Here is a 14,086-nt window from a genome sequence, read left to right as displayed (position 1 = left end):
GCAACGCCAGGTCACAGTGTGATGGGGCGGGGTTTATCTCTGTGATTGACAGCGTGATGGGCGGGGTTTATCTCTGTGATTGACAGTGTGATGGGGCGGGGTTTATCTCTGTGATTGGCAGTGTGATGGGGCGGGGTTTATCTCTGTGATTGACAGTGTGATGGGCGGGGTTTATCTCTGTGATTGACAGTGTGATGGGGCGGGGTTTATCTCTGTGATTGACAGTGTGATGGGGCGGGGTTTATCTCTGTGATTGACAGTGTGATGGGGCGGGGTTTATCTCTGTGATTGACAGTGTGATGGGGCGGGGTTTATCTCTGTGTGATTGACAGTGTGATGGGGCAGGGTTTATCTCTGTGATTGACAGTGTGATGGGGCGGGGTTTATCACTGTGATTGACAGTGTGATGGGGCGGGGTTTATCACTGTGATTGACAGTGTGATGTGGCAGGGTTTATCTCTGTGATTGACAGTGTAATGGGGCGGGGTTTATCTCTGTGATTGACAGTGTGATGGGGCGGGGTTTATCTCTGATTGACAGTGTGATGGGGCGGGGTCTGTCTCTGATTGACAGTGTGATGGGGCGGGGTTTATCTCTGATTGACAGTCTGATGGGGCAGGGTTTATCTCTGTGATTGACAGTGTGGGGCAGGGTTTATCTCTGATTGACAGTGTGATGGGGCGAGGTTTATCTCAGTGATTGACAGTGTGATGTGGCGGGGTTTATCTCTGTGATTGACAGTGCGATGGGGCGGCGTTTATCTGTGATTGACAGTGCGATGGGGCGGGGTTTATCTGTGATTGACAGTGTGATGGGGCGGGGTTTATCTCTGTGATTGACAGTGTGATGGGGCGGGGTTTATCTCTGTGATTGACAGTGTGATGGGGCGGGGTTTATCTCTGTGATTGACAGTGTGATGGGGCGGGGTTTACTCTGATTGGCAGTGTGATGGGGCGGGGTTTAATTCTGTGTGATTGACAGTGTGATGGGACCGGGCTTATCTGCCATTGATTGGAGGAGCAGAACTGAGGGAGTGCTGCACTGTCGGAGGGGCAGTACTGAGGGAGCGCTGCACTGTTGGAGGGGCAGTACTGAGGGAGCGCTGCACTGTCGGGGGGCAGTACTGAGGGAGTGCTGCACTGTCGGAGGGGCAGTACTGAGGGAGTGCTGCACTGTTGGAGGGGCAGTACTGAGGGAGTGCTGCACTTTGGAGGGGCAGTACTGAGGAAGCGCTGCACTGTCGGAGGGGCAGTACTGAGGGAGTGCTGCACTGTCGGAGGGGCAGTACTGAGGGAGTGCTGCACTGTCGGAGGGGCAGTACTGAGGGAGTGCTGCACTGTCGGAGGGGCAGTACTGAGGGAGTGCTGCACTGTCGGAGGGGCAGTACTGAAGGAGCGCTGCACTGTCGGAGGGGCAGTACTGAGGGAGCGCTGCACTGTCGGAGGGGCAGTACTGAGGAAGCGCTGCACTGTCGGAGGGGCAGTACTGAGGGAGTGCTGCACTGTTGGACCTTTCGGATGAGACGTTAAACCGAGCCCCCGTCTGTCCTCTCAGGTGGATGTAATAGATCACATGGCAGTATTTTGAAGAAGAGCAGAGGAGTTCTCCCCGGTGTCCTGGCCAATATTTATCCCTCAACCAACATCACTGAAAAAAATTAACTGGTCATTACCACAGTGCTGTTGGCGGGGAGCTTGCTGTGCACAAATCACTGGGTCTGCTTCTGGGGAAGATGGGACCTGTACAAGTTGGACGGGTTGCACCTGAACCGGAACGGGACCAACATCCTTGCGAGGAGGTTTGCTAGAACTGTTGGGGGGGGTTTAAACTAACTTGGCAGGGAGATGAGATACGGAGTGGAGCTATAGTAGGGGGTGATGCACAGCCAAATATAGAGGAAAAAACAAGTCAGCCTGGAAGGCAGAGCAAATATGTAACAGCACAAGGGAGTATGGCAAGGCTGGATGGCATTTATTTTAATGCAAGGAGTCTTGCGAGTAAGGCAGATGAATTGAAGGTGTTGATGAACACATGGGAGTATGATATTGTTGCTATCACAGAGACATGGTTAAGGGAGGGGCAGGACTGGCAGCTCAATATTCCGGTGTATAGAATCTTCAGGCGAGACACAGGGGGGTGTAAAAGAGGAGGGGGTGTTGCAATATTAATCAAGGAGTCAATTACTGCTGTAAGGAGGGATGATATCTTAGCAGGTTCCTCTAATGAGGCTTGAACAAATTAGTATTGAGAGGGAGGAGGTACTCGTGGTTTTAGCGGGCTTAAAAGTTGATAAATCCCCAGGTCCAGACGAGATGTATCCCAGGCTGCTGTGTGAGGCAAGGGAGGAGATTGCAGGGGCTCTGACACAAATTTTCAGAACCTCTCTGGCCACAGGGGAGGTGCCAGAGGACTGGAGGACAGCTAATGTAGTACCATTATTCAAGAAGGGTAGCAGGGATAAACCAGGGAATTACAGGCCAGTGAGCCTAACATCAGTAATAGAGAAATTATTGGAAAAAATTCTGAGGGACAGAATTAGTCTCCATTGGAGAGGCAAGGATTAATCAAGGATAGTCAGGGGGAGATCCTGTCTAACCAATTTGATTGAATTTTTCGACAGGGTGACTGGGTGTGTGGATGAGGGTAATGCAGTTGATGTAGTCTACATGGACTTCAGTAAGGCTTTTGACAAAGTCCCGCACGGGAGACTGGTCAAGAAGGTAAGAGCCCATGGGGTCCAGGGCAATTTGGCACATTGGATCCAAATTGGCTTAGTGGCAGGAGGCAGAGGGTGATGGTCAAAGGTTGTTTTTGTGACTGGAAGTCTGTGTCCAGTGGTGTACCGCAGGGATCGGTGCTGGGCCCTTTGCTGTTTGTAGTGTACATTAATGATTTAGATATGAATGTAGGAGGTATGATCAGTAGGTTCACAGATGACACGAAAATTGGTGGAGTGGTAAATAGCAAGGAGGGAAGCCTCAGGCTACAGGACGATATAGACGGGTTGGTCAGATGGGCAGAACAGTGGCAAATGGAATTTAACCCTGAAAAGTGTGAGGTGATGCATTTTGGGAGGACTAACAAGGCAAGGGAATACACAATGAATGGTAGGATCCTAGGAAAGACAGAGGGATCAGAGGGACCTTGGTGTGTATGTACATAGATCCCTGAAGGCAGCAGGACAGGTAGATAAGGTGGTTAAAAAGGCATATGGGATACTTGAGGATGTAACTGGTAAAATAGATAAGGGAGAACCAGTGAATGTGGTGTATTTGGACTTTCAGAAGGCTTTCGATAAGGTCCCACATAAGAGATTAGCATGCAAAATTAAGGCACATGGGATTGGGGGCAAGGTATTGACTTGGATAGAGAACTGGTTGGCGGACAGAAAGCAAAGAGTTGGAATAAACGGGTCGTTTTCCGAGTGGCAGGCAGTGACTAGTGGGGTACCGCAAGGATCGTTCCTAGGACCCCAGCTGTTCACAATATATATTAATGATCTGGACGAGGGAATTGGATGTAATATCTCCAAATTTGCAGACGACACAAAGCTGGGTGGGAGGGTATGCTGTGAGGAGGATGTCGTGAAACTCCAGTACGATTTGGACAGGTTGGGTGATTGGGCAGAAACATGGCAAATGCACTATAATGTGGATAAATGTGAGGTTATCCACTTTGGTGGCAAAAACAGGAAGGCAGATTATTATTTGAATGGCAATAGATTGGGAGAAGGGGAAGTGCAAAGAGACCTGGGTGTTCTTGTGCACCAGTCGCTGAAGGTAAGCATGCAGGTGCAGCAGGCGGTTAAGAAGGCAAATGGTATGTTGGCCTTCGTAGCAAGAGGGTTCGAGTACAGGAACAAGGATGTCTTGCTACAGTTGTACAGGGCCTTGGTGAGACCGCACCTTGAGTATTGTGTGCAGTTTTGGTCGCCTTACCTGAGGAAGGACGTTCTTGCCATGGAAGGAGTGCAGCGAAGATTCACCAGGCTGATACCTGGGATGGCAGGAATGACGTATGAGGAGAGATTGTGTCGATTGGGCTTATACTCACTGGAGTTTAGAAGATTGAGAGGGGATCTCATCGAAACCTATAAAATTCTGTCAGGCCTGGACAGACTAGATGCAGGAAGGATGTTTCTGATGGCCGGGGATTCCAGAACCAGGGGTCATAGTCTAAGGATAAGGGGTAAGCCATTTAGGACTGAAATGAGGAGGAATTTCTTCACCCAGAGAGTGGTGAACCTGTGGAATTCTCTGCCACAGAGGGCGGTGGAGGCCAGTTCATTAAATATATTCAAGAAAGAGTTGGATATATTTCTTAAGGCTAAAGGGATCAAGGGATATGGGGAGAAGGCAGGAACAGGGTACTGAATTTGGATGATCAGCCATGATCTCATTGAATGGCGGAGCAGGCTCGAAGGGCCGAATGGCCTACTCCTGCTCCTATCTTCTATGTTTGTATTAGCCGAGGCATAGAATATAAGAGCAGGGAGGTTATGATGGAGCTGTACAAAACGCTAGTTAGGCCACAGCTGGAATACTGTGTGCAGTTCTGGTCACCACACTATAGGAAGGATGTGATTGCATTGGAGAGGGTGCAGAGGAGATTCACCAGGATGTTACCTGGGCTGGAGCGCTTCAGCTATGAAGAGAGACTGGACAGACTGGGGTTGTTTTCCTTGGAGCCGAGAAAGCTGATGGGGGACCTGATTGAGGTGTACAAAATTATGAGGGGCATAGATAACGTAGATAGAAAGGAACTTTTCCCCTTAGTAGAGGGGTCAATAACCAGGGGGCATAGTTTCAAGGTAAGGGGCAGGAGGTTTAGAGGGAATTTGAGGAAAAACTTTTTCACCCAGAGGGTGGTTGGAATGTGGAACTCACTGCCTGAAAGGGTGGTAGAGGCAAGAACCCTCACCTTGAGGAACATTCAAGAAGCATTTAGATGAGCACTTGAATCGCCATAGCATACAAGGCTACGAACCAAGTGCTGGAAAATGGGATTAGAATAGACAGGGCTTGATGGTTGGCGCCGACACGATGGGCCGAAGGGCCTCGTTCTGTGCTGTATAGCTCTATGACTATGACTCTATTATTACAGGGCTTGATAAGGTGGATGCTGGCAGAATGTTTCCCTTGGCTGGGGAGTCTAGAACCAGGGGCCACAGCCTCAGGATAAAGGGTAGGTCATTCAGGACTGAGATAAGAAGAAATTTCTTCACACAGAGGGTGGTGAATCTTTGGAATTCTGAACACCCACCACACCAGCACACCCACTAGACACACCACACCCAGCACATCCACTAGATCCAGCACACCAACTAGACCCACCACACCCACCAGCCACCACACCCAGCACATCTACCAGATCCAGCACATCACCACACACAGCACACCCACCACACCAGCACAGCCACTACACCAACACACCCACCACACCAGCAGACCCACCACACCCACTAGACCACCACACCAGCACACCAACACACTCACCACACCCACTAGACCAGCACACCCACTAGACCTAGCACATCCACCACACAGCACACCCACTAGACCCAGCACACCCAGCACATGCACCACACCCACTAGACCCAGCACACGCATACCTACCACACCCAGCGCACCAGCACACCCAGTAGACCCACCACACCCAGCACACGCACAACACCAACACACGCACCACAGCAGCACACCCACTAGACCTAGCACATCCACCACACCAGCACACCCAGCACATGCACCACACCCGGCACACCCACTAGACCCAGCACATCAGCATACCCACTAGACCAGCACACCCACTACATCAGCACACCCACTAGACCAGCACACCCACTAGACCCAGCATACCTACCACACTCCAGCACACCCACTAGACCACACCCACTAGACCCACCACACTCACTAGACCCAGCACACTCACCAGACCCAGCACATCCACCACATCAGCACAGCACACCCTCCACACCAGACCCAGCACACCCACCAGACCCAGCACACCCACCACACCCACCACACCAGCACACCCAGCACACCCACCACAGCAGCACACCCACTAGACCCAGCATACCCACCACACACAGTACATCCAGCACACCCACCACACCCAACACACCCACCACACCAGCACACCCAGCACACCCACCACAGCAGCACACCCAGCACACCCACTAGACCCAGCATACCCACCACACACAGTACATCCAGCACACCCACCACACCAGCACACCTGCTAGACCACCACACCCAGCACACCCACTGTCATAAATCTCATCATCGAGAAACTACCCATGAAATAACACTGTAGGCCAGCTGGTGGCGCTGTCCAAGGAGTATAAATACTCGGGCGTGGGCCCCAGCTTTCCAGGGACATTTTGTAAGACAAGGAACTAGTGAAGTACAACTAGACCTCCATGTTCTGAACCAAGTTGATTAAAGCCTTGCTTTATACTCAAACCAAGTGCGTAGTGAGTTTTATTACGTCAATTTAATCAACTTGATATCGACTCCACGTTTTGGGTGATTCGGGAACAGCCAGCTACAACTCGAACCGTAGAAGGGAACTCAGATAAGTAATCGATCCATCATGGAGAAACTACTCAGCCCCGCCTGTCTCGACCTGGACCCGAATTCACTTACAGCTGCTAAAGTATGGAAACACTGGTATCGTACTTTCAGCAACTTCCTCAGGGTGTGTGGTGAAAATGTTCCTGATAAATTAGAAATACTTGCTAATTACGTATCCCCTCATATGTTTGATTATATCGAAGACTGTGTAGACTATGACGCCGCTATCCAAATACTACAGCAGCTATATGTCAAGTCCCCAAATGAAATGTTTTCTCGGCAACTACTGGCCACAACTCGACAACAACCCGGGGAATCACTTGATGAATTCCTTCAGAAACTTCGCAGGCTCAGCAAGGATTGTAATCTTAAAGCTGTTACAGCTGAGCAGTACCAGGAGGAGTTAATTCGTGATTCCTTTATTAATGAGATTGCGTCTCCCTTCATACGTCAGCGTCTGTTGGAGAATAAAACCCTCAAGTTACAGGCTGCCTATGACCAGGCATGTTCTCTGGACTTAGCAAAGAGGAATGCAGATACCTATCTTTCACCACGTGCACGGGCTGCTGCTATCACTTTTAGTGACTCCTTCGACAGGCCTCGGGCGGAAGCCCTCACGGATGACGACTCCAACCCGGCTGATGACAACCCTACCCTAGAAACCTTCACTGATGACGACCCCGCCCTAGCGGCATCTTGGCAATCTGGAAGGAAGTGTTTCTTCTGTGGAGGTGCGTTCCATTATAGGAAATTTTGTCCTGCTTGTAACACGACCTGCAACCATTGCAGCAAGAAAGGTCACTTTTCTAAGGTATGCCAGTCAAGAGCCGCTGTTAGTAAGAAAGGCCACTTTTCTAAGGTATACCGGTCGAGAGCTCCTGTTAGTTTTGCAGCTACTATCTATAAAATTGCTCCTCCCCCAAGAGCCACTACTAAGGTTACAGCTGTCAAGGGTAAAACTGCCCCTCCTCCCATCACAGCTGTTTTTCCCCAAAGTCTGCCCCATGCAGTCACGAAGGTTTTGGTAAATGGACACATTTTGAGTGCACTAATCGACTCATGTAGCTCTGACAGCTTCATTAGTGAGCAGGCTGTCAGTAAGTTAAAACTGCGTATTTACCCCTCGGACAGGGAAATTGCAATGGCTCTGATGACACTGACCACCAATTCTTCCGGCTTTTGTCTTGTAGACCTTATTCTCAATGGCCGCACTTATTTCTCCACCTGGCTCGGGGTGCTCAAGAACCTATGCAGTGATGTGCTCCTGGGACAGGATTTCCAGAAACAACACAAGACTCACTTTCGAGTTTGGAGGGTCAATGCTGGAGCTTACTATTTCCAAAGTACTGTTTTGTGCGCTTTCGGCGGCTTCGCTCAACAAGCCTTCCTTGTTTGCCAATCTTTCCCCCCGATGTAATCCCATAGTCACTAAATCACGAAGTTTCAGCCAAGATGATCGATCCTTTATCGAGGCAGAAATCTCTCGCTTTCTAACTGACGGAATCATTGAGCCATGTTCATCTTCCTGGCGAGCTCAAGTCGTCGTTGTTAAAAATCCTCTGAAGCAACACAAGAAACGTCTTTGCATCGATTACTCGCAAACTATTAAAACAGTATACCGACCTGGATGCCTACCCACTACCACGCATCGATGACATGGTCAATAACCTTGCCAACTACAAGGTATTTTCAACTTTTGATTTAAAGAGCGCATATCATCAAGTACCGTTAAAGGACTCTGACAAAAAGTATACGGAACTTTGAGGCCAATGGTTGGCTTTACCAGTTTTGTCGCCTTCCATTTGGGGTCACCAATGGGGTGGCCGTCTTTCAACGGGCAAAGGATAGCCTAGTCAAACAGGAGAACTTAACGGACACTTTTCCATATCTAGATTTTGGCCCAGAAATTTGGTTCGGGGGCTTCCCGCGGGTGCAAGCCCCCGACTTGCACTTACCTAGCGCGCCGGCAGTTGAGCTGTAGGGCCCCGTGGAATTCTGTGCTGTGCTTGCGTGTCCCAGGGGCGTAGTTAGTGCGATGCATCCCCTGGGATCACGTGAGCCATGGGCAGCCAATCAGAGGAGGGAAAAGCCCATTCATAAGATTGACAGGAAGACCTGTCTAAACTTATGAATACTACGGGCCTCAAAATAGCAGTAAACCTTCAAATAATTTTTTTTTTAAATCACACTTTTTCAATAAACTACAAATTACATTAAATAACTATTTTAAACAATAATTAAAATTTCTGAAAAAAATAATTTTATAATAAAACGGGGCTAAAAATAAACTTACCTTGCTTTAAAGTATTTAAAAATAATAAACCTGTGGAAAAAATGTTTTAATTTTAATTAATTCACCACTTACCTTGTAAAAAGCCTGCTTTTTAAATGTGTAAATCCTACAGGCTTAACCTAAGTTCAAAGCGCACGCGCAGCCTCCCCTGCGCGCGCGTTCGACCTCTGAACCCTTTCGTTCAGAGGATCGGAATTGCCGGTTTCCCGCTCATGCGCAGTACATGCAGGAAACCCGCACTTTCATTCGGCCTACGGGTGAGTACCCCATGCGTACTCACCCGTGGAGAGCCGAATTTCTGGGCCAATATCACCATTGCTGGTCATAACCAGAAGGAGCATGATGCCAATCTCCAGAAATTTTTTGACGTTCTCCGTCGTTGCAACTTAACCTTAAATGAGTCCAAATCTGTGAAATCAGTACCATCAGTCAACATCCTTGGCTAATGGGTGGGCAACGGTGTCATCAAACCGGATCCGGAGCGACTTCGTCCACTTCAGGAGCTCCCTCCCCCTATGAATCTCGGCTCTCTTCGTCGGGCACTCAGCATGTTCGCCTATTATGCGAAGTGGATACCCCACTTCTCCGACAAGATCCAGTCCCTGCTTCACGCAAAGTCATTTCCATTGGAGGCAACGGCTATTTCAGCTTTCAACCTCCTCAAGCGACAACTGGTAAAAGCCATGCTTCGTTCCATTGATGAAAATCTTCCTTTCGTGGTTGAGTGCGATGCATTGGAGGTGGCGATCTCTGCTACCTTGAATCAAGGTGGCCGACCCGTTATATTTCTGTCCAGAACTTTGCAGGGTAGCGAGCTCCATTATCCTCCTGTCGAGAAGGAGGCTACGGCCATCATTGAAGCAGTACATAAATGGAGTCATTTTCTCGCTCGTCGCCATTTCACACTTATAACCGATCAGCGCTCCGTGGCCTTTATGCTGGATAACCGGAAACGCACTAAGATCAAGAATAACAAAATACAGCTCTGGAGGATGGAATTGGCCGCCTTTGCATACACCATACTTTATCGACCCGGCAAAGAGATTGTGGCCCCGGATACCCTCACGCGGGCACTCTGCGCTTCTATGTCAACTTCGACTCTGGCGGATCTTCATACTGACTTATGCCATCCTGGCGTTACCCATATGTTGCACTTTGTGCGATCTAAAAGTCTCCCATTTTCTACGGAAGATGTGAAAAGAACGTGCTCCTCCTGTAAAATTTGTGCGGAGTTAAAACCGCAATTCTTCCATCCATCGGATGGCTCGCTCATACACGCTATGCAGCCTATGCAGCGACTCAGCATTGACTTTAAAGGGCCATTGCTTTCCTCAACGCGGAACACCTACTTGCTGACTATGGTGGACGAATATTCATGCTTTCCCTTTGCTTTCCCCTATCCCAATATACTTACTTCCACAGTGATCAAATGCCTTGATCAAGTCTTTTCCCTTTGCGGTATGGCCAATTTCATCCACTCTGATCGGGGCCCCTCCTTCATGTCAAGCGAACTCAAAAGTTATCTCTCCCAACGGGGAATCGCCACCAGTAAAACGACACCGTACCATCCCATCGGTAACGGACAGGTTGAGAGATACAACGCTATAATTTGGAACGCTGATCGTCTTACGCTGAGGTCACGCAACCTACCAGACCAGCAGTGGGAAACTATGCTCCCTGACGCGTTGCATTCCATCAGGTCTCTCCTTTCTACTTCTACCAATGTCACATCTCATGAGCGATTCTTCAGCTTCCAGTGTCGCTCCACCCATGGGACATCTCTACCATCATGGTTGGCAGCTCCTGGCCCCGTGCTGCTCCAAAGATTCGTCCGATCGTCAAAAACCGATCCTCTAGTCGACGAGGTAGAACTTGCAGACGTCAACCCCACGTACGGTACCCGGATGGCCGGGAGTCCACCGTCTCGCTCCGGGACCTGGCTCCCCGTCCGGCTGGTTCCACGCACCTGGGCAGGACCGGGACCGATGTCCTAGGGGGAGTGTTTGCTAGTGCTGTTGGGGTGGGTTTAACTTAAAATGGCAGGGGGTTGGGAACCTGTGCAGGGAGAGAGAGGAAAGGGAAGCAAGGATAGAAACAAAAGATAGGAAGGAGAAAAGCAAAAGTGGAAGGCAGAGAAATCAAGGGTGTAAATCAAACAGGGCTACAGTAAATAATAATTCTAAAAGGACTAAGAGTGTTAAAAAAAAACAAGCCTGAAGGCTTTGTGTTTTAATGCGATGAGCATTCGTATTAAGGTGGATGAATTAGCTGCGAAAATAGATGTAAATGGATATGATATAATTGGAATTACGGAGACATGGATCCAGGGTGACCAAGGCTGGGAATTCAACATTCAGGGGTATTCAATATTTAGGAAGGACAGGCAAAAAGGAAAAGGAGGTGGGGTAACATTGCTGGTTAAAGAGGAGATTAACACAATAGTAAGGAAGGCTATTAGCTCTGATGATGTGGAATCTGTATGGGTAGAGCTGAGAAATACCAAGGGGCAGAAAACGTTAGTGGGAGTTGTATACAGACCCCCCAAACAGTAATGCTGAGGTTGGGGATGGCATTAAGCAGGAAATTAGAGACGCGTGCAATAAGGGCACAGCAGTTATCATGGGTGACTTTAATCTACATCTAGATTGGGCTAACCAAATTAGTAACAATACTGTGGAGGAGGAATTCCTGGAGTGTATACGGGATGGTTTCCTGGACCAATATGTCGAGGAACCAACTAGAAATCAGGCCATCTTAGACTGGGTATTATGTCATGAGAAAGGATTAATTAGCAATGTTGTTGTGCAAGGCCCCTTGGGGAGGAGCAATCATTATATGATAGAATTCTTCATTAAGATGGAGAGTGAAGTAGTTGACTCAGAGACTAGGGTCCTGAATTTAAATAAAGGAAACTACGATGGTATGAGGCACAGGTTGGCTAGGATGGCTTGGGGAACGTTACTTAAAGGGTTGACGGTGGATAGGCAATGGCAAACATTTACAGATCGCAGAGATGAACTACAGAATTTTTTTCATCCCTGTTTGGCATAAAAATTAAACAAAAAAGGTGACTCAACCGTGGCTAACAAGGGAAATGACTGATAGCATAAGATCCAAGGAGAAGACATATAAATTGGCCAGAAAAAGCAGCAGAACTGAGGATTGGGAGCAGTTTAGTATTCAGCAAAGGAGGACAAAGGGATTAATTAAGAGGGGGGAAATAGAATATGAGAGTAAGCAGGTCCCTTGCAGTCAGAATCAGGGGAATTTATAATAGGGAACAAAGAAATGGCAGACCAATTAAATACACACTTTGGTTCTGTCTTCACAAAGGAGGACACAAATAACCTTCCAGAGATGTCGGGGAACATAAGGTCTAATGAGAGGGAGCAATTGAATGAAATCAGTATTTGTAGGGAAATGGTGTTTGGGAAATTGACGGCACTGAAGACCGATAAATCCCCAGGGCCTGATAATCTACATCCTAGGGTACTTAAGGAAGTGGCCCTACAAGTAGTAGATGCATTGCTGGTCATCTTCCAAAATTCTATAGACTCTGGAATAGTTCCCATGGATTGGAGGGTAGCTAATGTAACCCCACTATTCAAAAAAGGTGGTAGAGAGAAAACAGGGAAGTATAGCCTGACATCGGTAGTGGGGAAAATGCTAGAGTCCATTATAAAAGATGTAATAGCTGAGCACTTGGAGAACAGTGACAGGATCGGACAAAGTCAGCACGGATTTACAAAAGGTAAATCATGCTTGACTAATCTACTGGAATTTTTTGAGAATCTGCAGGAAACTTTGTGATATCCGGCACCAACGGGACCGGCGTGTTGCCGATCTATCAAAACTGCCGGACATACAAAGTTAATGTTGAAGCATACGGAGGTTTTCATCTCCATATCTGACAACAAACACTGTTGCTTAGCAACAGCTTCTAAAGAGTCGGCTGCAGCTGCAAGCGTCTCTAGCTGAAGCTGTTGCTATAGCTACAGACCTTGCAGTGGCTGACTGGGAAAAAAAAAGAACGAGATCTAAAAAAACTTACAGAAAACAGCTCCTGATTTTTGCCGTTAGATCGAGTATTCCGGACATACAACCTCCGGATAAACCAAAGTTTCCTGTATCTGGTAAAATAGATAAGGGAGAACCAGTGGATGTGGTGTATTTGGACTTTCAGAAGGCTTTCGATAAGGTCCCGCATAACAGATTGGCGTGCAAAGTTAAAGCACATGGGACTGGGGGTAAGATACTGACTTGGATAGAGAACTGGTTGGCAGACAGGAAACAGGTCTTTTTCCGAGTGGCAGGCAGTGACTAGTGGGGTACCGCAGGGATTGGTGCTAGGACCCCAGCTATTCACAATACATATAAATGATCTTGACGAGGGAACTAGATGTAATATCTCCAAGTTTGCAGATGACCCAAAGCTGGGTGGGTGTGTGTGCTGTGAGGAGGATGCCGAGAATCTCCAGTATGATTTGGACAGGTTGTGTGATTGGGCAGATGCATGGCAGATGCAGTATAATGTGGATAAATGCAAGGTTATCCACTTTGGTGGCAAAAACAGGAAGGCAGCTTGTTATCTGAACGGCAATAGATTGGGAAAAGGGGAAGTGCAACGAGACCTGGGTGTCCTTGTGCACCAGTCGCTGAAGGTAAGCATGCAGGTGCAGCAGGCGGTTAAGAAGGCAAATGGTATGTTGGCCTTCATAGCGAGAGGATTCGAGTGCAGGAGCAAGGGTGTCTTGCTGCAGTTGTACAGGGCCTTGGTGAGACCACATCTTGAGTATTGTGTGCAGTTTTGGTTGCCTTATCTGAGGAAGGATGTTCTTGCCATGGAGGGAGTGAAGCGAAGATTCACCAGCCTGATACCTGGGATGGCAGGAATGACGTATGAAGAGAGATTGGGTCGATTAGGCTTATATTCGCTGGAGTTCAGAAGAATGAGAGGGGATCTCATTGAAACTTATAAAATTCTAACAGGACTAGACAAACTAGATGCAGGAAGGATGTTCCCGATGGCCAGGGAGACCAGAACCAGGGGTCACAGTCTAAGGATAAGGGGTAAGCCATTTAGGACAGAGATGAGGAGGAATTTCTTCACTCAGAGAGTGGTGAACCTGTGGAATTCTCTACCACAGAAGACAGTTGAGGCCAATTCATTAAATATATTCCAGAAGGAGTTAGATAAACATATTCAAGAAGGAGTTAGAAA

At 48.2% G+C, this 14,086-nt stretch overlaps 1 protein-coding gene across 1 annotated transcript in view; it reads left to right on the top strand.

Moving 5' to 3' along the window:
* The window catches only part of LOC147120802 (protein EFR3 homolog B-like), a 181,720-nt gene that overhangs the window by 69,655 nt on the left and 97,979 nt on the right, over positions 1-14,086 (top strand). The gene's annotated exons all lie outside the window — the stretch shown is intronic.

This window comes from Somniosus microcephalus, chromosome 3, assembly GCF_052327205.1.
Source record: "Somniosus microcephalus isolate GS21.2 chromosome 3, FLI_Smic_1.0, whole genome shotgun sequence".
NCBI classification, from domain to species: domain Eukaryota; kingdom Metazoa; phylum Chordata; class Chondrichthyes; order Squaliformes; family Somniosidae; genus Somniosus; species Somniosus microcephalus.
Note: the sequence above shows the minus strand (reverse complement) of the source record. Positions and strands in the feature narration are given on the sequence as shown.